This window comes from Physeter macrocephalus, chromosome 7, assembly GCF_002837175.3.
Source record: "Physeter macrocephalus isolate SW-GA chromosome 7, ASM283717v5, whole genome shotgun sequence".
Classification (NCBI taxonomy): domain Eukaryota; kingdom Metazoa; phylum Chordata; class Mammalia; order Artiodactyla; family Physeteridae; genus Physeter; species Physeter macrocephalus.
In genome coordinates this window covers 15,483,028-15,510,042 of record NC_041220.1, presented here as the reverse complement: position 1 = coordinate 15,510,042, position 27,015 = coordinate 15,483,028, and the positions used below count along the sequence as shown (strand labels likewise).

The following is a 27,015-nucleotide window of genomic DNA, read 5'->3' as shown; positions in this document are numbered from 1 at the left end:
AAAGTGAAAAACAAATATCGTATATTAACACATATATGTGGAATCTAGAAAAATGGTACAGATGAACTGGTTTGCAAGGCAGAAATAGAGACAAAGATGTAGAGAACAAACGTATGGACACCAAGGGGGGAAAGCAGGGGTGGGGGTGGGGGTGTGATGAATTGGGTGATTGGGATTGACATGTATACACTGATGCGTATGAAGTAGATAACTAATAAGAACCTGCTGTATAAAAAAATAAAATTTAAAACAATAATAAAAATAAATAAAGGCCAAGTAGCATACCTGGATAAAAATTAACTTGAAACTTAAAATGTTTTTTGAAGACAAAAAGGAAGAAATCCTTTCCTCCAATTGTTTTTACCGTACTATGAAATATTTCATATGTGTGCACTTTACATAATTACATTTTAATAATATATTAATGATACTTACAATGTTACTTATAATATAAACCCACTGTTTATAATAATCTATCAATTATAATACATAACTGTTAATAATGATACTTTTAAATAAAATTTTTAAGGATCACCCACTTACATATCACCCAAGCTTTCTGGGCTCCTCCCTGAACCCAACTCCTTCCCTCCTACTAGAACATTCAACAGCCTCAGTTTTGTTTTAATTTTTTCCTTGATTTTCTTTATATAGTTAGATCACATACGTAATGATTCCACAAAAATATATTACTTAGTTTTGCCTCTGATCAAAGTTTGTACAACTGGAATCATGTTGTATGTATTCTTTGTGACTTGTTTTTTCATTCAACGTTATGTTTTGGGGAGTCATCCAGATTCACTCGTTTTCACTATTATGTTAAATCCACTGTAAACAAATATTCCCCAACTGGTCCATTCTACTCTCTGTTGGGTTGTTTCCAAATGTGTTTTATTTGTGTTTTGCTATATTATATTACATACAAGACTACAATAAAAAATAATCTTGTACCTGTACCTAAGGCACACAAGCAAGAAATTTCCACAGGAAATACTCCTAGGGGCGGAAGTGCTGAGCAAGAGTATACCTATGGTCAATTTCCACCTACCAATTCAATCGTACCACTTTACATTCCCATTCCCAGTGAATGAGAGTTCCTGTTGCTTCACATCCACACTAACATTTGGTATATTTCAGCCTTTTATATTTTCAACCACATGATGGATATGAAACAGTGTATCACTCTAGTTTTAACTTACATTTCTCTAACTATTAATGAGGCTCAGCAAGCTTTCACATGTGCATTGACTATCTGAATTTTCTCTTTCTGAAATTCCTGTTCCATTTTTATATTGGCTGATTGTACTTTATTAATTTATAGAATCTTCTACACACTAAACCAGTTTTCAACCTTTCTTACTCTTTGAAGAACATACTTTTTAAATTTTAAGCCTGTTGAATTTATTAATCTTTTTATGGTTTGCTCTGTTTATGTTTAAAGAAATTCTTATCTTACTCTAAAATAATAAATATATCCTGGTGATTTCTGCATAGATGGATGCACTAAAGTTGAAGTCCCCGTATACCATTATAGAGGATGAAAGTGAGAACAAATAGAGTTTTGAGAAAAGAAAACCAATCTGATAAATTCACTCCATTCAAATTCTTATGACTTTTTATATAGTTTATATAACTCTTCATAGTCATACTGCCATCACTTTACCCCATACAGTGTAAGACAACATTCAGTAGTTTATTTAAACAGGGCTGTATTCCTTATAAACTCTTTATTGATGTACCAACACAGCTTATGAAAATCTTGAGGAAAATATTACTACTGCCGTATATACTGATTAAGAATTTTATGTGATAATTCAGTGGTTCTCAAACTAGACTCCCCCATAATTCCACAAACTCAATACAGCTGTTCTGCCACTATAATAATATTAAATTCCTTTCTCCATTTCAGAAACAACTAAATTAAATTTATAAAACGTTCTCAATATTAACACTCTCATAATTTTTTTAAATGACATAAACCTGCTACTCATTGTTTCTACTAGAGTCTGGTGTGGGTTAACATATACTTACATACTTATTTCTTTAAATTTTGTATATTATAATTAAGCTAATCAAGTTCAATAACTATTCTGGTAAGGTCAAAACACTTTGCTTTTTTCAGTCTAGGATCTTCACCCCACCCTCACTTCATGTTAATTTCTCCATCCATAAGATGCATATAATTTGCTTCAAAGCATTTGGGGGAGCAAAAGGTCAAAAGCAACACTGGGTATGAAAATGCTTTTAAAATGTAGAACACTTTGCAAACAGAAGTTCTAATTTATAACGTTAAATTATATCTTACAAATACGGGGTTAGAACAGTCATGGAGCAAATCAACAGGTAATTCCTAAAGGTCAGTTTTATCTATAGTTTTAATTTCTTTGATATCAAGTCTTTAAATTAAAAAAAAACAGGTTTCTTAACTAGACTAAAAATAAAATTTATTTGTTTGAATATTTCCTGCCCCACATAATTTCTAATAAAGTTCCTGAAAAGTAGAGCAAGGCAAAGGTAGAAAGTTAATCTATACAAGCAACATAACTCATCTCCAAATAATCTGAAAATATCTATTTTTATAATGGTGTGATCTAAAAATCCATGCCATCGCAGTGTGATTTAAAACTAATGAGAAAGTCTATTAGAGTCCAACTGAAATCAAGAGTGTATAGTTTACAGACGAAGATTTAACCTGCCTCAAAAACATCTTGCAGCACAGCATTGATTTATTTCGAAGAATATACTTTCCTAAGTATTTGTTTTGTTATCTCTTTGCATAAAGAAACCTTGGTAGAGCTACAAAAGTGAGAAAACCTTTGGATGAAACAAGAATAATATACTAAAAATAAGATTTGCTTTTCCTGTTGGTAAATATCAAGAGAGCCTTGTCTTCCTTGTAGCAAATGGACTTGCTGCCCTCTGGTTTGGAACTCTGTTACACTGGGAAGCCATCTGCACGGCTGTGCTACTTCTCAAACTTTAGACATGTATAGGAGTAGGAAAGTGAAATTACCTATTTTAAAAGACAGTCATATATTATACTGTAAAGCTTTTAGAGTCAGAAACAACTCGGTTCCAATCCTATGCCTCCTACTTTCCAAGCTGTGTGATCACAGGCATGATTATTTAACCTTGAATTTCCATTTCCTCATCTTAAAGATAGGGACAATAATAACCACCTCCCAGAATTACAGTAAGGGTTAAATGAAATTGTCATAAATACAAATATTCATGGCAAAATGTTGACCAAGTTATCATTAATTATAAAACCAGAGAGTAAATGGCTTTAGGGAAATTGTGAAATACACTAATCGCACTTTAACATTTTATGATGCAAGTTTCTCTTACTTCCAGGCATTAAAATTTCTGTTAAAACTGGAAAGGTTTTCTTTAAATTGCACAAAAAAATGTTTTCTGAAATAACTGGGAACAGATGAAAGATGGAAGGTAAGAAAAATGCTGAAGCTAAAATCAATAACAATTTAGTATGATGGATAACTGGGAGCAGGGAAAGGAAGATAGTAACAAGCGGGGAAGCAGGATGGGAGTGAAGAGACAGTGGGAAAGAGAGAGGGGAGTGACAGCCTGCATGGCTCTTGGCTAGATGGGTGACCCTGTACTGGCCACCCGGTCATCCCAGGTCAACCTGTTTGTTGAAGTACTCAACATGTAGAAATGAGCCTTCCTACAGTACGTATGGGGTAGACGTGCAGAGGACAACGGCTATCTGTGTGTTCCACGTGCCTTACGGTATCTGCAAACCAGTGTTTGATCTGAAGTATGCTTATGTCTCTAAAAGCATCAATTAACACCACTGACAATATATAGTTAATAAACAGAAACATATGTATATCACAGAAAATATTTTATTAAAATTTAACCAAATTTTTAAAATTGATTCTCAACCTCTGGGCAAACCATATGCAGTTTAAATTATTAAGAAATTGGGGCTTCCCTGGTGGCGCAGCAGTTGCGCGTCCACCTGCCGATGCAGGGGAACCGGGTTCGCGCCCCGGTCTGGGAGGATCCCACATGCCGCGGAGCGGCTGGGCCCGTGAGCCACGGCCGCTGGGCCTGCGCGTCCGGAGCCTGTGCTCCGCAACGGGAGAGGCCGCAACAGCGGGAGGCCCGCATACCACAAAAAAAAAAAAAAAAAAAAATTAAGAAATTGAAATCATGTTAGCATAAATATCACATTTATTTTCTATAAGAGGGAACATGCAGTATAAGAACAGGTTCAAATTGTTCATTGCAGCACCATTTACAAGAGCCAAGGCATGGAAGCAACCAAAATGTCCATCAACAGATGAATGGATAAAGAAGATGTAGTAGATATATACAACGGAATATTACTCAGCCATAAAAAAGAATGAAATAATGCCATTTGCAGCAACATGGATGGACCTAGAAATCATCATACTAAGTGAAGTAAGGCAGAGAAAGATAAATATCATGATATGAATTATATATGGAATCTTAAAAAAAAAAAGATACAAATGAACTTATATACAAAACAGACTTACAGATACGGAAAACAAACTATGGTTACCAAAGGGGCAAGTTTGTGGGGACGCATGGGGAGATAAATGAGGAGTTTGGGATGAACAGATACAAACTACTATATATAAAATAGGTAAACAACAAGGGCCTACTGTATAGCACAGGGAACTATATTCAATATCTTGTAACAAACTCTAATGGAAAAGAATCTGAAAAAATATAGAGATATATATTACTGAATCACTTTGCTGTACACCAGAAACTAATACAACATTGTAAATTAACTACACTTCAATTAAAAAAAAAAAAAAAAGCTTCAAATTGACCAAAAAAGCCGGCTCCCCTAGTTAAGAACACAAGGCTTCACAGTCATATTTTAAGCTCACACTTGTGCTTTGAAAGCTGTACCAATCTGCTTTAGACTGCAACAGTACAAGAAAAAAAAAATCATTCTAAATAATCATTTATCTCTACCAAGAATAATTTTAAAACATTACATGTGGAGTATTAATGAGTAACTCAAAAGACTATACACATTGTATGCTGGCTAATTTAAGACAAATAAACAAAAATCTTTACACAAAGAAGCGTGAATTACTTCAGTAGAACAGTGTGTCCTAGGTCACCATGCTTTCCTTCTCTATTATTGTCAAGTTTGATTTGCCAACAAGCCTCTGATAACAAACACAGAAATAAATTTCAAGGTTAGTAAGCTAAGCTACTACTGTGAATAATGATATATTAATCTGCTGTTGAAGTTAAAAGTGGTATAGAGAGAAATGAAAAAGAGAGAGACTCTCAATGAAGTGAATTTTACATATAGAAAAAGCCAATATTTAAGTGCAGAGTTAATGTATGAAAGCATTTATGGAATTACGTTCCGACTATACACTGTGCAGCTCTTATCCTCTTTAAGTAAAACAGGAAACTAAAAAAGATGAATGAGGGACTTCTCTGGTGGCGCAGTGGTTAAGACTCCATGCTCCCAATGCTGGGGGCCGGGGTTCGATCCCTAATCAGGGAACTAGATCCCACATGCACACCGCATGTCACAACTAAGAAGCCCACAAGCCACAACTAAGGAACCTGCCTGCCGCAACAAAGGAGCCCACATGCTGCAATTAAGGAGCCACCTGCCACAACTAAGGAGCCCATGTGCCGCAACTAAGGAGCCTGCCTGCTACTACTAAGACCCAGTGCAACCAAATAAGTAAACAAATAAAAATTTAAAAAAATAAAAAAGATGAATGAAAAAAGGAGGAATAATATGAATAACTACTTAGAATTTTTAAGACTGTTAATTATTACAGATATTGACTAATGCATACTTTTCCAAGTAATAATATAAGAATAACCTGCTTATTAACTAAAAGGTACAATTTATTTTCAAGTGTTCAAGGCAGGGCTATAAACAAAACTCCAATAAACCGTACTGTAAATCTTGGCACAGATACACCAATGTATCAACAAAGGGGAGAGTGACCCAAGGAGAAAAAACTCCTCTATTATCTTTAAGCAAAATTGTTTGCCTTGAGTTAAAGAGGAAAACAAATTCCTTCACGAGGGCTTAATGTGTAACAAACAACTAAGACGGAAAATGTCTCTGTATAAACTTTTATATAGGAATTTCCGCCTCTGACATAAAGAAACGCAAACTATATTTATGAGTTAAGTCCATTCATAGCAGATAAAGCTATCCTTTTGCACCATTCCAGGTAACCAATTAGTGCATAAGTACCGAGTTCTAATAACACTAAAACATCTAGAATTTCCTTTCCTGCTGTAAATACCACAATAACTGTGAGTCCCTTACCTTACCCTTACCTTACCCTTACCCTTATCATCAGAGATGATAGCAAAGGCTGCCAGTTAGGGAGACTCATGTCTTCCCTGAATGAAACCTGTAGTTACAAAAACAGAGACCCAGATGGAACAGTCACTGCCTGCTGGCCTGGCAGCTCTGTGCCAGTTTCCTTGCTAAGGTCATAAGCAGGTGTGTGAGGGAGGGAATGGTGCTGTGCGTTATGCTTATGAGGGAGAACTGAATAAGTTGGCTTGGAATGAAAGAAAATTATCAGATCAATAGAGGTATGAAAATCTGAAGAAGTTAAAAAAAATTAGCTGATTTTAAACTGATTTAAAGTATAGGGTTATTTCTGTCCATCTTGAGATTCTTGTATCTTCAGCACTAATCCAAAAAACTAGAAGGTTCCTCACGTCACTGATTTCACTGAGTTGCCTCTATACTTTGAAAGCCATTGTTCCCAAGTTCATTTCTTCATAGATGGACCCAAGTTAGGAAGGTTCCTGCCATCTGACCCCTATAGACCTGCATCTCTTAACATTCATGGCAAAAGCATAAATTCTCTATTTGGCAATAATTCCTTAAAAGATGGACTTTGGTCAGATCTGAGTTTAAATCATGACCCTATCATTTATTAGCTATGTGAGGCTGATCAAACTACTTTACATCTTGGGGTCTCAGTCTATCCTGAAAAAAAAAAATCAGAATAGGTCACTCAACGGTCTGTTACAAGGATTTAATGAAATCATATAGTTACAGTTCATGGTAGAAGGCCAGATATATTATCAAGAAACCCTTGATAAATGGTGACAATTATTAATGCATAAATTCTCACTCACACAGATTCATACTCTTATTATGTCTGCTTTAACATAAGTAATAAATGCAGCCTCCTGTCTACAGTAATTTCAAGGAACATGACAAGTCCCACAACACCCTAACATGTTCCAGTGCTTAAATCTTATTTAATAAGATACATGAACTTTTATTCCTTAGAGATAACGTTTAAATGGAATACAAATTGAGAGGTAACACCAAGATTGAAATTTGTACCACTGAAGTACAAGTGAAAGTTGACTTCAGAAAGAAGTGGAAGAGAGGACTAATGAGTCAGCAAAAGTACTGAAGTGATTAGTTAATAAATTCCTTGCGAATCACAGAATTAACAGTTAAAGAAACCATAAAAATGTAGAAAATGTTTTTCATATTTCTGAACTGTAAAGAGCATTCTAAGTTTCAAGGGAGATGAAGAAAATATTGCTTAGCTTTAATAAAGATTTTTCAAACACACTTGTATTTCAAACCACATAAAACAAAATTTTAAAGTAATCAAAAGCTTATGAAAACAGTTACAACTAACAGGACTTTCAAGAATCAAGATTCTTTGATTAAAAAAAATACTCTTTAAACCAATGAGACATACAGCCTCTGAAAAAAGCGTACGTATATAAATAGATAAATCATAAAAATTAAAATAATAACCAATAATCCCCTCAGATTCATGTTAACTAGTAATTACAAACATAAATATCACTTCCCACTTCATGTTAGCAAAGATTTTGCAATTATAAATCTCTTAGCAGGCAAGAGTTTGAGAAGACAGATAATACACATTTGAAATGAAAAGTATCAATCCAATGGAAAATATTTACTACGGAATGTTCAGACATGTTTCATTGACTGGAGAGGCGGGTAGAGGCAATCAATCACTTCGGTTTTGTTGTGAGTGAGGAGGAGAGAGGAAGGTATAGAAATCGTAGGCTGAGGCTGAGACAACCTTCAGCTATCTGCTCAAAAACTCTTTCACCTTTAAATATACAAGCAATTATTTCCAGGGACCTTAATATTAATGAGAATGGAAGGAACCAAAGAGCTGCAGTTTCTCTGGGAGTGGTGGGGACAGGAATAGAGAAGCCAAGTCTTACAAGAAGATGACATGTACAAAACAAGTTTGTTTTGCTCCTCTCTGCCCCTTTAATTATTTACATTTTTAAAAGACTCTTAGATGAAAGTAAAAAGGATCAAGAAAAGCACATTTGGTTCTCTGAGTTTTGTTGTAATCAAAAATTTTCCAGCTGCGGAAAGAAGGGTCATCTTAAAACAAAGCTGTAGAACAATATATAACTATATATTCCCTATGAGAAGCTCTTAGATAGAATCAAAGTATTAAATGTGTTTCTGTCTTTTGCTTTAGGACTATCTGCCATGTTCTATGGAAAAGGAGAATGTTTATGAGAGCATAAATCTAACTGTATTACCAAAGAGAGTGGGAGAAATCAGGAAAGCCAGAAAGGATATCTGTAATTAAAAAATAAATATATATATTTTAAACTATGATTATGAGTGGAAAAGCCCTCCATCTCAGTTGGAAGCACTAATTACTGGCTTTAACTTTCAGGGGTTATGAAATAATACAAAGGAGTCTAATACAATACAAAACACAGAGATACAACAATTAAGCTTTACATGCAATACACGAAGAGCAAGTACAAACAGATGGGAAAAGCCACAATGATAAAATACTGGCCTTAAAAATATGTATTTTTTTTCATCAAAATCCTAAGTAGCTACTCTAAAAGCTGATGTTTGGCAAGTTGCATTAACATTTTGTACTATATTTGCCCATATCTATAAAATAAAACAGCTGAAGTAGAAGAGTTTGAAGGTTCCACTTCCAGGATTAATTCATTCTTCTCCTTTCATGTTCTATGAATTCTATGCCATCCATAGCTACAGAAAAACACTGATTGGCCAGCTAAGTGGCTAATAATAAAATACTTGATTGTTCTGGCAAAATTATTTATGCTTCACTCCAACCAAAGTTCTCTGACCTCTTCTGGTTGGTGGTGGTAGTGGTGTTATTTTTTGCCTTTGTTTGGTTTTGCTATAATCTTTTAAAAAAAATTTTACTGGAGTATAATTGATTTACAATGTTGTGTTGGCTTCAGGTGTACAGCAAAGTGAATCAGTTATATATATATATCCACTCTCTTTTAGATTCTTTTCCCATATGGGCCATTACAGAGTATTGAGTAGAATTCCCTGTGCTATACACAGTAAGTCCTTATTAGTTATCTATTTTTTATATATAGTAGTGTGTCTATGTCAATCCCAATCTCCCAATTTATTCCTCCCCCTTACCCCCTGGTAACCATAAGTTTGTTTTCTACATTTGTAATCTTTTAATATTGAGGCAAACTCAGGTTTTTCTCATCACCGGCTTATGGGAACAAGGTACATTTCTAAGTCCATGACCATAGAAACCCCTGCCCTTCCAGTTTTATAATGTTTGTATTACTTGATAAGCCAGCAAGATACATAAAATTTATACCTATAACTCTTTGGTAAGGCACCTTATCCATACCTATTTAACTAGAAATACTTACGTGGGCAGAATAAATCGGAAGAAAAATTACAGATTGAATTATGGTCCATTCCAAGCAAACTAAAAAGCTACAAAATTTCCCTATGAAAATACCAATCCTGTTTTCATTCCTAAGACAGATACAATTCAAGGTTAAACAAACAGAAGAGTCATATTCAATAGCTGGGAGAGGCTTATAAGGCTTCAACAGCGGTGGAAGCCACTGGCAGAGCACACTGAGAAGTAAAAATAATCAAAATAAGAAGAGTTGTGAATTACTCTAAATCGTGCATAAAGCTTTACCTTTGATTATTGTATACTTACTTTGTATATGAAATAATTTGTATTTTTATGTATGGTGGGGAAATAAAACACCATTAAAGACAAAATAAAATTTTATTCAGTATCAGAACTAAAAGAAACAGCTGCTATTTCTCAAGTACTTTTTAAAACAATGACATTCTTTTCTTTCAATATTTCTATTTTTTGGAGAAAATTCTTCTTCTGACTGAAATGAAGTATCACCTTTCAGGTTTGAGAATTTCTTAAGCCATGATTTTCTATTATTTCCTTAAATTCCTAACTTTCTCTACAACAGGAAATAAAATTAGGAGGTGTAACTTGATTCGTAACATTGAGAGTCATTCCACTCTGTAATTCTTTAGGATACATGAGGATGGACCCATTCTCTCCTGAAATTCACTCTGGGCCTTTTGGAAGGTTAACACTGTCTTCAATTTGCTAGAACATCATTTAATTTATCACAGCAGTCCATGTGGGTGCAGCAACTAGGTGATTTTGTTGACAGATTTCATGAAATTAACTAAACAACATCTGGAGGCTATAAAGCCTGAATTTGTATGTGCTAACCAATATAATTTTGAACTTCTGTCATTCAAATGGTTTATGAGTTCAATAAATATCTAGTTGCATGGATGAACACACATAACTATAACTTGATAGAAAGAGAAATGAATTTTTTAAGTATTGTTACTGTTTCAAAAGACTTTACCAACTACTTAAGGGACTTCTCCTTCAATCCAATTAATCAAAGTTTTAAATTATATTAAAATAAAAAGTCTATAAAGAAAAGTGGGTTTAAAATAAATATGATAAGTTTTTTCTTTAGTTCAAGTTCTTGAATGTCTGCTTTATGCTAGGTCTTGGAGGAACATAAAAGAATTAATTTTAAAACATGGCGACAATTAACTCACAAACTCATAAGGGAAAACAAAAACTGTATCATCGACTTTGCAGAAGTGCTGTGACAATGGTCTGTACAGGAGACCAAACCACAGAGGCTGACAGTGGACAGGCAGGGCATCTGGAAAGGGATACCTTCATTGAGGCTGAAAGTCAAAGGCCAGGAAGAGGGTGTTTCAAGATAGAGGAAGCAACATAAACAATTCCAGAAAGGAGTAAACCAGTATGGATTGTTTTGAGAAATACAAGATATTCAATAATGTTGGAGCATAAAATAGAGGGAAGGGGAATACTCTCATGGGTGGAGAAAAGCGAGATGTGAAAAACAGCCCAAAAGGAACAGCAGAAGGTGAATATAGAACAAAAGTAGCAGCTAGATGAAGCAGCAGCTAATCAGACTCGCCGTGCCAAGAAAGCTGACCTTTATCTACAAGCAATAGAGAGCCAGGGATGGGAGGGCTTTAGCAGGAAGTGAAGGGTTCATCAGGGTAGGAAACTGATCCCTCTAAGGGTAGTATAGCATATAGACTGGGCATACAGCAAATGAGAGCAGGGGCAGTGAGATCCATTAGGAGGTTAATATTAACATTTCGAGCTAAATTCACTAATCTTACTTCAACAGATAGTTAAAACATGATACAAAAGATCCCCTATCCATTTTTATATGTCTACATATGAAATGTTATTTACAAATGTGATAAATAATCAACATCAGGATTGACATTAAATTCAAAAATAATATTGAGATGGTGTTTCAAGTTTTAAAATGGTCAACCAGTCTTCAACCAAACTACATCCCATTTTAGACACTGTCAACCAATATCACAATTTTCTATTTCCTCTCTTGATTAAAGGGAAGACTTTCTTTAGTTTATTTTTATTGTAGCAATTTTATTAGGTTGTTCTCTGACAAAAGTTTCCACAGGGTACTTCAGAAACAAAACACCAGAGCAAATAAAAATAAAACAAATTTTAAAAGGCATAAGAAATCTATTATCATTGATTGAATATCATGTTATTTATGCAACATATAAAGTGAATGAGTAAAAGGTATTAAATAAAGAACTGAAATTACAATATTGATCATGATATATTACCCAAAGGCAGTAGCAAAGAAAAATCTGAGTAATGCCCATTCTAGATCAAACATGGTTGCATTTTCAAAATAAACATATTATTGACAAAAATCTAAATCAAACCCACTAATAAAAGGGTAGGCAATACCCGAAAAAGTAAAAAGAAAATGCTTGATGCAGAAGCTAAAACAAGTATTAAATGAATGTTAAAATACAGTTTAAATTTAGATATCAGATTAGCCTTAAAGCACATCTGAATTAATAAAACTGATTTTGAAGCATTCTGGATTATTTTAAAAATTTTATGTGATTCAACAACAATGATACCCTACAACCATGGGCCTCATTTTAAGATATCTACTTTACATTTAGACCTAGTCCACCTGCTGTTTTGGACATGGTTCATCCCATTTTAGAATGAGCTGGTTCCTGAATATTAACCCTAATACAAGACCTACGCCAGAGTATTATCTTTTCCTTATATCTCTATTGTTCTACAGTTTAAGCTCTACAACAGCTTTCATGTTATTTTTGTTTTTAACTTAAATATGTAATACAAAAAACCCTTTGGAACTATAATTGCCATCTATAACCTGACCTAAAAATTTTAAATACCATGCTAATGCTTCTCTTCCACAATTAAGAAACCAACAACAGGGAAACTTCCACTCTGTCAGTACCTAAGTTTTATCTAGTTACACCTATAGTAAAGCAACATATTACTTTCCGAGTCATGTATAGTAGACATAAAACACATAAGTATATAAATGTCATGGGTGTTCTAAATCAGAAAACACGTAGAAAACAATTCCTTTCTGTCCCCTTCAGCACCACTGCTTCTAACATCAATCTGGGATATGCAAAACAGTGATGATAAATGAATATACAATCGCACCACAGTCACACAGAGAAGCATGTGTCAAAGTTCTACCTGTGACGACAGGAAAAAAACTACTGATGTGGACCAAGAGATGTTAATTTAATATCTTTACTAGAGAACCACATTTGCAAGGAACAAACCTAGAAAGTCACTTGGACAAGCAGAGAAATTCTAAATGCTGAGTCCTTTGCACCTTGGATGAAGAAGTCTGTTCTTACTTTTCATCACTCCTCCTCCTCTCCATTCCCAGAAGGAGTCATTATTTCACTTTAATGCGCTGTCAAATGGACACTGGCTTTCTTTTCAAAAAACCCCATGTTACTCACATTCACAACCTGCACATTTTGACAGTGTCTACAACATCTTCACACATTCACCTGAATTCTTCCCCTATTCCACTTCTAGAACACCCTCCACTATAAACTCACGAATATTCATGTTTTAATAGCACTATAAAAAGCAAACAAGAATTTACCAATCAGAAGACTTCAAGTCTGACAGAATGAAGAAGGAGAAATTTACTGACAGGACATAACATGAAATCAGTGTTCAAGAGCCATTCCCGCCACCCACACCATTTAAGTGTATTATGACTGTACACAGCATTCTTAAGAGCAGAATACGAAACTACACTGCCACCAAGAACACTCTGAACCAGCAGGCAGCCCCTCCACATTAGCTTTAACGTGTCACACAGCCCTTTGCTTACTGATGTAGAGCAGCCAACAGGGAGATGGAGCTTACCAGTAAAAGCGACACTGAACTGGCTAATTACTTACCTTCTTACGTAGAGCAGGCTTGCTCGTTTAACTTTTTGTTTCCACTCTTGTCATAGCTCAGCGCCAAATGGTTGTGATTCAGCAGAAGTTTGAACCTGATAATTAAAAAGAATTTAAGAAAAAAATTGGAAATTAAAGTTCCCTCCACTGAACTCTTTCTTTCCTTGCCCTCTGGCTGTATGTTTCTCGCTCTCGTCTTCTCTCCCTGCAAGGCAGCTACGCAGTGGTCTATAAATATTGACCCTGACACGTGCTCAGTGCTTTACTTGCTCATGGCACAGGTCTGTGTTACTGAACACCGTGGTAATACTCCAGCAAAGTTCTCAGCTGCTCAGACAAAGCTGTGGATTGGCTCACTACCCAGCAACCCTGTGCCTGCCTGGAAATACCATTTTGCTGCCAGTTTTACAGATGCTATGGGCCTTTCCTGAGGCCCAAATCAGGCACAGAAGGGCAATTATGAGGTTTGTCTGAGGAAATAGTTTTCCTCAAGCAGGTGGAGAAAAGGGGGGCTGGGTGGAGTGAAAGACAAGAAAGGAAATACTGCCTTTGTTTTGGCCAAACAACATAGTTTCAAATCCTTTATAAAAGTCATACCTAAATGCCATTCAATCAAGCTTTATAAAACTGAACTACTACTTACTATGAATAACCAAAAGACGTAGGAAAGCATTTTTGCAATTGTTTTTAATACTGCTTCTCACTGAATAAGGCTGCAGTGACTGAGTAACGGGCCACAAAGAAATGTGTCAAAATAAATAAATTCATTTCCAGAATGATAGACGTGCCCAGGAAAGTATAATATTAATCTGATCAAATTAAATATTTGGTGAAAGAAGCTAAAATATAATCTGTAAATTATATGAATCAACATGTTATATAAAATACTTCTAGATTTTCAATCATCACAATTGAATTATTTTATTTTTTTTTAAATTAAGGGGACTTCCCTGGTGGCACAGTGGTTGAGAATCCACCTGCCAATTCAGGGGACATGGGTTCAATCCCTGGTCTGGGAAGATCCCACATGCTGCAGAGCAACAAAGCCTGTGCACCACAACTACTGAGCCTGCGCTCTAGAGCCCACGAGCCATAACTACTGACCCCGTGTGCCACAACTACTGAAGCCCGTGTGCCTAGAGCCTGTGCTCCACAACAAGAGAAGCCACTGCAATGAGAAGCCCTCGCACCACAATGAAGAGTAGCCCCCGCTCGCTGCACCACAACGAAGAGTAACCCCCGCTCACTGCAACTAGAGAAAGCCCGTGCACAGCAACAAAGACCCAACACAGCCAAAAATAAAATAAAATTTTAAAAAAGATATTATTTTTTTTAAATTAAGGATAAAATCTAAGCCATGACTATATAATTTGTAGGTGATATAAACAAGGTCAGCATTATCTACATATAGCACATATAATGTCCATGGTATGAATGATCAGAAAATAAGTCAAGTCCATATTTTTTATTCTTCATGGCAAGAAAACTCATGTTTACTTAACTGAAATTTCCTCTCTTTATTAAATCAAGAGTAAAGGAAACTTAAGAAATAATCTGGTCACTTACTCATTTAATAGATGATAAAACTGACCTCCAGGCCAGTTAATTTACTCACAATCACATGGCAAGTTTGTGGCAGGGCCAAAACTAGACGTTCTTGCCTTATTGCTCACAATTCTGTTCCCCTTCTACTACAAGAAGGGTTCCTAAACTCATTTTTAGGTTCAAACTCCGATTTTCATATGAAATCTTACCAAAAACCTTATCAGTAAGGGCAAATATTACACCTAGAGAAATAACCAGCATAAAACAAAAATAGCCTTTAACAGCTTAATTGACTCCCCCAAAAAGTTATGCACAAGAATTAACTTTCTAACAATTGAAATATACTTTTCCTTATTTAGTTCAATTATCAACATTTTCCCAATAAATTAACTTAATACCAGGAGAGGTATATAGTGAGGTGCTGAGGAGCACAAGAGGAAACACAGGTCCTACTCTCAAGAAAGGAAAAAAAAAAAAAAAAAAGGCTAATGACGAAACAACGTGTTAGTACAGTGATGCAGACTAGGATGGCAGCAAGGGTGCATGGAACACTAGCTCCTGAGCCAGTTTGAAGTGGAGGAAGTCTTGATTCCTCAATCAAGACTTCTGCATTGGGCTTCCCTGGTGGCGCAGTGGTTGAGAATCTGCCTGCCGATGCAGGGGACACGGGTTCGTGCCCCGGTCCGGGAAGATCCCATATGCCGCGGAGCAGCTGGGCCCATGAGCCATGGCCGCTGAGCCTGTGTGTCTGGAGCCTGTGCTCCGCAACAGGAGAGGCCACAACAGTGAGAGGCCCGTGTACCACAAGAAAAAAAAAAAAAAAAAGACTTCTGCATCTTAAAGAAATCAAAGATGACACAAACAGATAGAAAGATACATGATATTCTTGGATCGGAAGAATCAATATTGTGAAAATGACCATACTACCCAAAGCAATCTACAGATTCAATACAATCCCTACCAAATTACCAATGGCATTTTTCACAGAATTAGAACAAAAACTTTTACAATTTGCATGGAAACACAAAAGACTCCAAGTAGCCAAAGCAATCTTGAGAAAGAAAAACAGAGCTGGAGGAATCAGGCTCCCTGACTTCGGACTATACTACAAAGCTACAGTAATCAAAACAGTATGGTACTGGCACAAAAAAGAGAAATATAACTCAATGGAACAGGATAGAAAGTCTAAAGATAAACCCATGCACCTATGGTCACCTAGTCTATGACAAAGGAGGCAAGAATATACAATGGAGAAAAGACAGCCCTTCAATAAGTGGTGCTGGGAAAACTGGACAGCTACATGTAAAAGAATGAAATTAGAACATTCCCTAATACCATACACAAAAATAAACTCAAAATGGATTAAAGACCTAAATGTAAGGCTGTATACTATAAAACTCTTAGAGGAAAACATAGGCAGAACACTCTTTGACATAAACCACAGCAAGATCTTTTTGGATCCACCTCCTAGAGTAATGAAAATAAAAACAAAAATAAAGAAATGGGACCTGATGAAACTAAAAGCTTTTGCACAGCAAAGGAAACCATAAACAAAACGAAAAGACAGCCCTCAGAATGGGAGAAAATATTTGCAAATGAAGCGACCAACAGGGGATTAATCTCCAAAATATACAAGCAGCTCATGCAACTCAATATCAAAAAAACAAACAACCCAATCAAAAAATGGGCAGAAGCTCTAAATAGACATTTCCCCAAAGAAGACATACCAATGGCCCAAAACCACATGAAAAGATGCTCAACATCACTAATTACTAGAGAAATGCAAATTAAAACTACAATGAGGTATCACCTCACACCGGTCAGAATGGCCATCATCAAAAAATCTACAAACAAATGCTGCAGAGGGTGTGGAGAAAAGGAAACCCTCCTACACGTCTGGTGGGAATGTAAATTTGTACAGCCACTATGGAGAACAGTAAGGAGGGTCCTTAAAAAACTAAAAATAGAGCTACCATATGATCCAGCAATCCTACTCCTGGGCATATACTCGAGAGAACCATAATTCAAAAAGATACATGCTCCCCTATGGTCACTGCAGCACTTTTTACAATAGCCAAGACATTGAAGCAACCTACATGTCCATTGACAGATGAGTGGATAAAGAAGATGTGGTACATATATACAATGGAATATTACTCAGCCATAAAAAAGAACAAAATAATGTCATTTGCAGCAACATGGATGGACCTAGAGATTGTCATTCTGAGTGAAATAAGTCAGACAGAGAAAGACAAATATCATATGATATTGCTTATATGTGGAATCTAAAAAAGAGGTACAAATGAACTTATTTACAAAACAGAAATGGAGTCACAGATGTAGAAAACAAACTTATGGTTACCAGAGAGGAAAGAGGGGGAGGGATAAATTGGGAGATTGGGACACACTACTATATATAAAATAGATAACTAATAAGGACATACTGTAGTACAGGGAGCTCTACTCAATACTCTGTAATGAACTATACGGGAAAAGAATCTGTAAAAGAGTGGATATATGTATAACAAATTCACTTTGTTGTACACCTGAAACTAACACAACACTGTAAATCAACTATACTCTAATAAAAAATTTTTAAAAAATGATTAGGCAGAAGTGAGGCAAAGATGAGACAGAATAACACAATAAAGACAGGCAGGAAAAAGGATGCTATGGAACTTCCAAGTTCTTTCTTGCTGGACCACATAATGTGAAGCAGGAAATGTTTAAATTTAAAAAAAAAGAAAAAGGTGTAGAAGGAGAAAGGTGATGAAGGGTTTTATATACCAGGTTTAAAAACTTGGGTTTTAGGGACTTCCCTGGTGGTCCAGTGGTAAAGAATCTGCCTTACAATGCAGGGGACATAGGTTCAATCCCTGGTTCAGGGAACTAAGGTCCCACATGCCACGGGGCAACTAAGCCCATGTGCCACAAACTACAGAGCCCACACACCCTGGAGCCTGCGCGCCACAACTAGAGAAGAGAAAAACCCGCACGCCACAACTAGAGAAAAGCCGGCTCACCACAAAGAGTCCACACGCCACAATGAAAGATCCCGCATGCCCCAACGAAGATCCCATGTGCCGCAACTAGGACCCGAGGCAGCCAAAAATAAAATAAATAAATAAGTAATAAATAAATCTTAAAAAAAAATAAAATAACTAAAAATAAATAAAAACTTGGGTTTTATACAGTAGGCTAGTAGTCTTCAACTAGTTTTATTCACAGACCCTTAAAAGAATTTTGAAAAAATACATAACCATTCACACATTACCAAGTTAACATCTACAATTTTTCACCTGTGGTAAAATACGTACTTGAAAATAATTTAATTTCCACCCAATTGGAAATATTGACATTTTAAAATAAAATTTATATCAACTATTTTAAGAATACTCAATAGAACCTAAATCCACAGTAATAAAACCATTATCCATTTAAAAACATACATGAATAGACTTTCTTTCAACAGCTGAAAATTTTACATTATTATTTTATTTTCTCGACCTTTATTTCCATTTTATTTCCTCTGAGAATTCTTACGTAATGTATTTTGTAATTAAAAGCCTTTCATTTTTCACTCTATCATACTTCTCCACAACAAAAATATAAGACATTAATTAAAATTGTTTAATTGCTAATTTTTCTATGATCCCAGGACAATGTACTATAGTATGATTTCAGATGGATAATGGTGTGTCTTCTTTTGTAAAGAGAAAGAATGTTGTGAATAAAGCATTTCTCTTAGGTAGATCAATATTAATAAAGAGAAATTCATGCAGAAGTTGAGAATCTGGACACTGACTCCATTAAAACTATCTGACTGGACTACAGTACCACATACTACCTTTATATCAGTTACTTAAATAAATGGTAGAAGCAGCCCAGGCTAGGCCAGGAAATGAACTAAGCAGTGCCCTCACAAAGTCAGAAAGGAATCGCTTAGCCTACATTTCTCTCAAGGAACGGCTAGAATTTTAATATTGAGTTTTAAGGGGTAGCAAGAAGATGAGATGAAGAAATTAATCAGCGGAAATCAGTGGACAAAATTAAAAGGACTGATATGTCCTATAAAAAAATAAAGGGTTTTGTCTTTGATTTGACTATAGGGTAAGGAATGCATAAAGAGTCAAAGGTGTGAAGACTCAATACTGCCAAAATGTCAGTTCTTCCCAACTTTATCTATAGATTCAATGCAATCTCAACCAAAATCCCAGCAAGTTATATTTTGGGATATTAACAAACACATACTAAAATTCATATGGACAGGCAAAAGACCTAGAACAGCTAACACAACACTGAAGAAGTAAGTTGGAAGACTGACACTACCTAACATCAAGACTTACTATAAAGCTATAGCAATCAAGACAGTGTGGAGAAAGAACAGACAAATCAATGGAACAGAAAAGAGAGCACAGAAATAGACTCACTTAAGTAGAGTCAACTGATCTTTGACAAAGGAGCAAAGGCAAAACAATGAGGCAAAGACAGTCTTTTCAATAAATGGTGCTGGAACAACTGGACATCCATAAGCAAAAAAAATGAATGTGGACACAGATCTTACATCCTCCACAAAAATTAACTCAAAATAGATGACAGATCTACGTGTAAAATGCAAAACTGTAAAACTCCTAGAAGATAACATAGGAGAAAACCTTATGACCTCGGATATGATGACTTTTTAGATACAACATCAAAGGCATGACGCATGAAAGAAATAATCTGTAAGTTGAACTGCATTAAAATTAATAACTGGGCTTCCCTGGTGGCGCGGTGGTTGAGAGTCCGCCTGCCGATGCAGGGGACGCGGGTTCGCGCCCCGGTCCGGGAGGATCCCACATGGCGTGGAGCGGCTGGGCCCGGGAGCCATGGCCACTGAGCCTGCGCGTCCGGAGCCTGTGCTCCGCAACGGGAGAGGCCACAGCAGTGAGACGCCCGCGTACCACAAAAAAAAAAAAAAAAAAAATTAATAACTTTTGCTCTGAGAAGGACAATATCAAGGGAATGAGAAGACAAGCCACAGACAGGCAGAAAATATTTGCAAAAGACATCTAATGAAGGACTGTTATCCAAAATATACAAAGAACTTTAAAAAATCAACAATAAAAAAAAAGAACCCAAATGGGCCAAAGACCTTAACAGACACCTTACCAAAGGAGATACACAGATGGCAAATAAGCATATGGAAAATGCTCCAGTTCATATGCCATTAAGGAAATGCAAATTAAAACAACAATGATATGCCATACCACTATACATCAGTTAGAATGACCAAAATCCAGAACACTGAAACACCAAATGCTGGGGAGGATGTGAAAGAACTTTCATTTATTGCTGGTGGGAATCCAAAATGATCCAGCCACTTTGGAAGACAGTTTGGAGGTTTCTTACAAAATTAAACATACTCTTACCATATTATCCAGCAATCACACTCATTATTTACACAAAGGGGTTGAAAACCTATGTCCACACAAAAACACGATGTTTATAGAAGCTTTATTTATAACTGCCAAAACCTGGAAGCAACCAAAAGATCCTTCAGTAGGTGAATGGATAAACTGTGGTACATCTAGACAATGGAATCTTAAAAAAAAATTAGCTCTTAAGCTATGAATATTTAAAAAATTAGCTATCAAGCCATGTGAAAAGACATGAATGAAATTTAAATTCATATTACTAAGTGAAAGAAGCCAATCTGAAGAGGCTATGTACTGTATAACTTCAACTATATGACATTTTGGAAAAGACAAAACTATGAAGACAGTAAAAATACCAGGAGTTGTTTGGAGAAGGGATGAAGAGGTGGAGCACAGAGGATGTTTAGGGTAGTAAAAATACTCTGTGTGACACTAAAATAAGGGAAACATGTCATTATGGATTTGTCCAGATCCATAGAATGCGCAACACCAAGAGTGGACCATAAACTATGAACACTGAGTGATTACGATATGTCAATGCAGGTTCATCAGCTATGACTCACGTACCAGTCTGGTGGGCAATGTTGATAATGGAGGAGGCTATACATGGATGGGGGTGGAAGACATACTGGAAATGTCTGTACTTTCCTCTCAATTTTGCTGTGAACCTTAAATTGCTCTTAAAAAAATGAAGTCTTTAAAAAACAACAAAAAAGGCAAAGGTGGCTCCTATTTTGCGTAGCTGTTCTTTTGCCAAGACAGATGTTATAGAAAGAAGGAACAGCTTTGAAACCAGAAACTAGGAAGAAAAGATGGATTTAGTTTTGGACATGATAAACTTGAGGTATCTGTGTTACATCCAAGTGACTACATTCAATAGGGACTTGAATGTACTGATCTAGAATAGAGGAGTAATGAAGATTGCATCCATTCAGCAGCCTTCCATCACTATTTTCCTGCTTCAAACCTTGTCACCATATAGTCTATTCTCCACACAGAAACCAAAGTAGTCACTCAAAAAAGATCACTCAGGGGCTTCCCTGGTGGCGCAGTGGTTGAGAATCTGCCTGCCAATGCAGGGGACACGGGTTCGAGCCCTGGTCTGGGAGGATCCCACATGCCGCGGAGCAACTAGGCCCGTGAGCCACAACTACTGAGCCTGCGCTCCGCAACAAGAGAGGCCACGATAGTGAGAGGCCCGCGCACCGCGATGAAGAGCGGCCCCCGCTTGCCACAACTAGAGAAAGCCCTCGCACAGAGACGAAGACCCAACACAGCAAAAATAAATAAATAAATAAATAAAACAAAGGACTAGTCTTTGGAAAAAAAAAAATCAGTCAGATCATATTCATCTGCTACTCAAAACCCTGCACTGCTTCCCCATGTCACTCAGAGCAAAAGCCCAAATCCTTATAATCTATAAAGCCTTGCTTGATTTGCCTGCTCATTATGTCTCTGACAGTAACTACAGCTCCCCTCATTTGCTTACCTCCAGCCCACGTGTACTCAGTATTCTTTAAATGTGCCTGACAAGTTTGCCCTTAGCGTCCTTCTGTTTGCTGTCCCCGCCCTGGTATGTCCTTCTTGCAGACAGTTTCATGGCTAACTCCTTCACCCTCTTCAAGTCTCTGTTCAAAAGGCACCTTCTGTGCTATACAGTAGGACCTTGTTGTTTATCCATTCTATTGTATATATACTGATAAACCATAATGGTGTTCTATACAGTAGGACCTTGTTGTTTATCCATTCTATCGTATATATACTGATAAACCATAATGGTGTGCTATACAGTAGGACCTTGTTGTTTATCCATTCTATTGTATATATACTGATAAACCATAACGGGAAAGAATGTGCGCGCGCGTGTGTGTATATATATATGTATATATTTATATGTATAAATGAGTCACTTTGCTGTACAGCAGTAATTAACACAACACTGTGATTCAACTATATTTCGATAAAAAATAAATTAAAAGAATAAAAAAGGCACCTTCTCAGTGAAGCCTACCACTACCCTACAATTTAAAATTGTACACTTCCTTCTTTATCATTTGACTATTACTGCTTGTCTCTTTCCAATAGAATGCAAGTTCAATGACAGCATAGATTTCAAGGGCCTAAACTAGCCTTGCACACAATAAATGTACAATAAATACGTGTTGCATAAATGACTGAAACAGAGATTTGTGAGCCATATACCAACACAGGTGGTTCCTGAAGTCACAAGGTCTCTCAGTGCTGAGAAGTAACCCAAAACCAACACTGAAAAAGTGGGTCAAGGATGACAAGCCCACAAAGACCGTAAAACAACTATTGAGTGTAAAGAGGAGAAAAGTGAGAGACTGAGAACAGGGGTGAGTGAGGATGGAGTATTCAGGAAGGAATGGTCAGCAACTTCAAGTGCCACAGAAAGATCCGACATGAAAGTGATTGAAAAGAGCCCATTATACACAAAATTCAGAAAGCACTGGGACACTAAACGTCTCCGAACGGTACACTTCACAATGGTATGTGTTATGGTATATAAATTATTATTTCAACAAAGCAGGTATTTAAAAAGAAAGAAAGATCATTGGTGGCCACAGTGTTTCCCTGGGAGGGGGACAGTAAGCAAATGAAGTGAGACATGGAGTAAGATCTCTCTTTCAAAACGTCTGGCCATAAAGAAGAGAGACGGACAGATGGGGGAAATGATTTAACACAACTCATCCCTGTGTAGACACTGAGTGTTCTGAAGTCACGCCGACTTGAGTTTTCATCTTTCTCAAGTTACTTTATAAGTTATATAACCTTAGTTTCCTCATCAATAAAATGAGTTTAATATTTGCACCTCCTGCACTGGGTATCAGTACCGCTTTTTACTGTGGGATAATATTTCATTGTCTAAGATAGGCTTTTTAATTATCCATTCATTTTAGCTGATGGACGTTTGGGTTGTTCCCACTTTTGAACTATTACGAATAAAGCTGCTATGAACTTTCATGTACAAGTTTTTGGGTGAACATCCATTTTCATTCCTTGTGGGTAAAGAGCAGGAGTGAAATCGCTAAGTAAAATGGCAATTTTATGTTTAACATCATAAAGAACTAACAAACTGTTCTCCAAAGTGGCTACACCATTTAAATTCCCGCCAGCAATGTACGAGGGTTCCAATTTCTCCACATCCTTACGAACACCTGTAATCATCTGTCTTTTTTATTACAGCAGTACTTGTAAGTACAAAGTAGAATCTCAGTGTGGTTTTAATTTCCATTTCCCTAATGACTTACAATGTTGAGTATCTTTTCATGTGCTTATTGGTTGTTTGGCCATTTACTTTTTCCAGTAACTACAATTTCAAAAAAGCCTAGGACCAAGTAAAGCTTAAAGCACATTTTCAAGTTATATATGGCACAGACACAGCCACTCACTTGTTAGCTGAATAAATGAATAACTAATCAACAAATGGAAGATTAAGGAATAGAAATACTTGACTTACTAGTATATTGTTTCCGTTTTTAAACTAACTTAATTTGAATTCCCATGCAGTTTCGACAGAATGTTTAGTAAGGTAAAGAAACTTTTAAAAAAATTGATTAAGAAATGAATGACCTTAAGATACATTGTTGACAAACTTATGAGATATGAATACTACAAATTTATCCAACACCATAAAGATGAGACAATTCTTGGGGGCAAATATTAGTAAAACAGGAAAATATTAGTAACCCAAGCTTGTCATCATTTTTCAAAAAGACCTGAGGAAATATGTGACTTTCAGTGTAAATGACTGAGGAGAAAGAAAACTGACTCTACAGTGTGCCTAGTTAGAAGGAAACTATGGATGGTTTCCTCCTTGTTTTTCCTTTATAGGGCTACTATTAGTCATATCATATACAGAGTCACTTACCTTTAACTCTAAGGTTCTTTGTTCTCAAGTAATAAATACTTTGGGCTCCCGGGACCCCACAGGAAAATCATACATAAGTCTACTAACCTTTACTGCTGCCAGTTTATTGTAAGTACCTATCCACTATTAGTTTGAGAAGTACTGACTACACAGTTAATAAATAGGTCATTTGTTCTTTTCAACCAGAACAATGTTGTATTCAATATGTAAACTGAAAAGAAGAAAAAAACTAAACAAGAAAATGATATAGCAAAGAATACATGTCCTTTTAAACTTGTATTTGACATCATACCAACTAATGCCAAACTAAACATTTTATCATTTATAAATAGAAATCGTTTTGAAAGTCTTAGTGCAGGGAACGCATACAACCATAATCAAAAATAAAGCTCAATTACGTTTAACAAAATAAGATAATAATAAAGAGTGAAAAGCATCAAGAATATCATGTTATTCCTACAGTTGTTGCTAATTTGACTCATAATAAAACTATACTAATGTCTCTTCATGTTTAATAAAAATAGCTGATTTCCCAGCTACATACAAGCATGTCCATTTGGTTTCCTCTTAAAGGCACACATATTTATATAACACTAAGGACAATCTCAAAACGTGTTTGAAATATAATAAATATTTATTTGCAATATAATTTCAAGCATTTTCTACTTTTATAAAAGTGTACAGTTCTTAAAATCATCATGTATCTTTAATATTTATTTCTTAGATTTATGGAATTAATCATTAATTCAAATTTTTCTATCATTTCAAAATGGAAATTAGATTGCCTATGTGAAAATAAGAATCTTTATGGGAATTAATTCCACTAATCTCTGAGTAGTTCTAATATTCCAGACGACAGATGACTATGATTATCCCACATCTGAAATAAAGGTTTTCTTTCACCAAAAAGACGGAGCTGAGCTGAACTCTCAATACTTGTTACTTTTTCAAGAACAACTCATTCGAGGATCTTTTTATTTACACAGATACCCATAATGAGCAATGTGATATTAATTTAATGGAACATTTCTAGAAAAAAATACACTATATTTTGTTGAACAGTGGAAATGATATCCTGAAAAAGTACTAAATGTCCTCTCCAAGGCAGGAGGGACATAAAGGTGATCCTGAAATCACCCTTACCAGAGGGATTTCTGTCAGCTGAAAGGAGAGCAGGAAAGATTGCGGGACTCAATAAAACAAGCTACCGCCAGGCATTCCTTAGGATGGGCGGGGGAAATCCCAGACAGGAAGGATTCAGCAAAAACCACCTCAATGAGGGAGGGAAATACGCGTCTACCACATTTAAGCTGACCTTTTTAATTTTTTTTTTTACTATCATTAATCATATGACAGTAGCTCATAAAAATATCACTGAATAATGAAATTTAAAAGGCAGTAAAAATAGAAATGTACGTTAAATCTGATCATTCATAAAAACATCACTGGTTTATTTTACTGCTCTATGATGAATCTGCTTTCATATGGAAGAATTAAACTTGTAAAGCTGAGGAATATCATTATTCACCTTAATGCCACATTTTTCTAATCAAAACATATTTCAAAAAAAAGGGAAGAAATAGGAGGAAAACAATAAAGCAAAACAATTTTAACAAGAAATGAATGAGATACCCATTACTCTTGATTGGTTCACATATAAAATGTGGTTGTTTCTATTGGCTGTCCTGCTTGACAGGGCCTGAAATTTTCTTGAAATGTCGTTGGTGTCAAAGGTAACTAAAGAGTAATACAGAGAGACTAACGTATTTTAAATCTTTTACTTCTGTATTTTGGTGGATCTGAATATTGTCATATATTATACATTTCCAAGAGCAAGTTAAATCATACTTTTCTTTAACATCTTTATCGCAGTATAATTGCTTTACAATGGTGTGTTAGTTTCTGCTTTATAACAAAGTAAATCAGCTATACATATACATATGTCCCCATATCTCCTCCGTCCTGTGTCTCCCTTCCACCCTCCCTATCCCACCCCTCTAGGTGGTCACAAAGCACCGAGCTGATCTCCCTGTGCTATGCAGCTGCTTCCCACTAGCTATCTATTTTACATTGGTAGTGTATATAAGCCCATGCCTCTCTCTCACTTTGTTCCAGCTTACCCTTCCCCCACCCCGTGTCCTCAAGTCCATTCTCTACGTCTGCGTCTTCATTCCTGTCCTGCCCCTAGGTTCTTCAGAACCATTTTTTTTTCTTTTCTTTGTAGATTCCGTATATATGTGTTAGCATACAGGTATTTGTTTTTCTCTTTCTGACTTACTTCTCTCTGTGTGACAGACTCTAGGTCCATCCACCCCACCCCACTACAAATAACTCAATTTCGTTTCTTTTTATGGCTGAGTAGTATTCCATTGTATATATGTGCCACACCTTCCTTATCCATTCATATGTCGATGGACACTTAGGTTGCTTCCATGTCCTGGCTATTGTAAATAGAGCTGCAATGAACATTGTGGTACATGACTCTTTCTGAATTATGGTTTTCTCAGGGTATATGCCCAGTAGTGGGATTGCTGGGTCATATGGTAGTTCTATTT

General features: G+C 36.0%; 1 protein-coding gene across 23 annotated transcripts in view; it reads right to left on the bottom strand.

Annotated features, from left to right (window-relative positions):
* The window catches only part of BMPR1B (bone morphogenetic protein receptor type 1B), a 454,241-nt gene that overhangs the window by 172,417 nt on the left and 254,809 nt on the right, over positions 1–27,015 (bottom strand). For 22 of the 23 annotated variants that reach the window (XM_055085847.1, XM_055085860.1, XM_055085859.1 and 19 more), the window contains one exon: positions 13,607–13,701. The exons of the other annotated variant lie outside the window; for it this stretch is intronic. The gene's annotated coding sequence lies outside the window, so the exon portion shown is untranslated. The remainder of the gene's footprint in view (positions 1–13,606; positions 13,702–27,015) is intronic. 23 annotated transcript variants of the gene reach the window in all.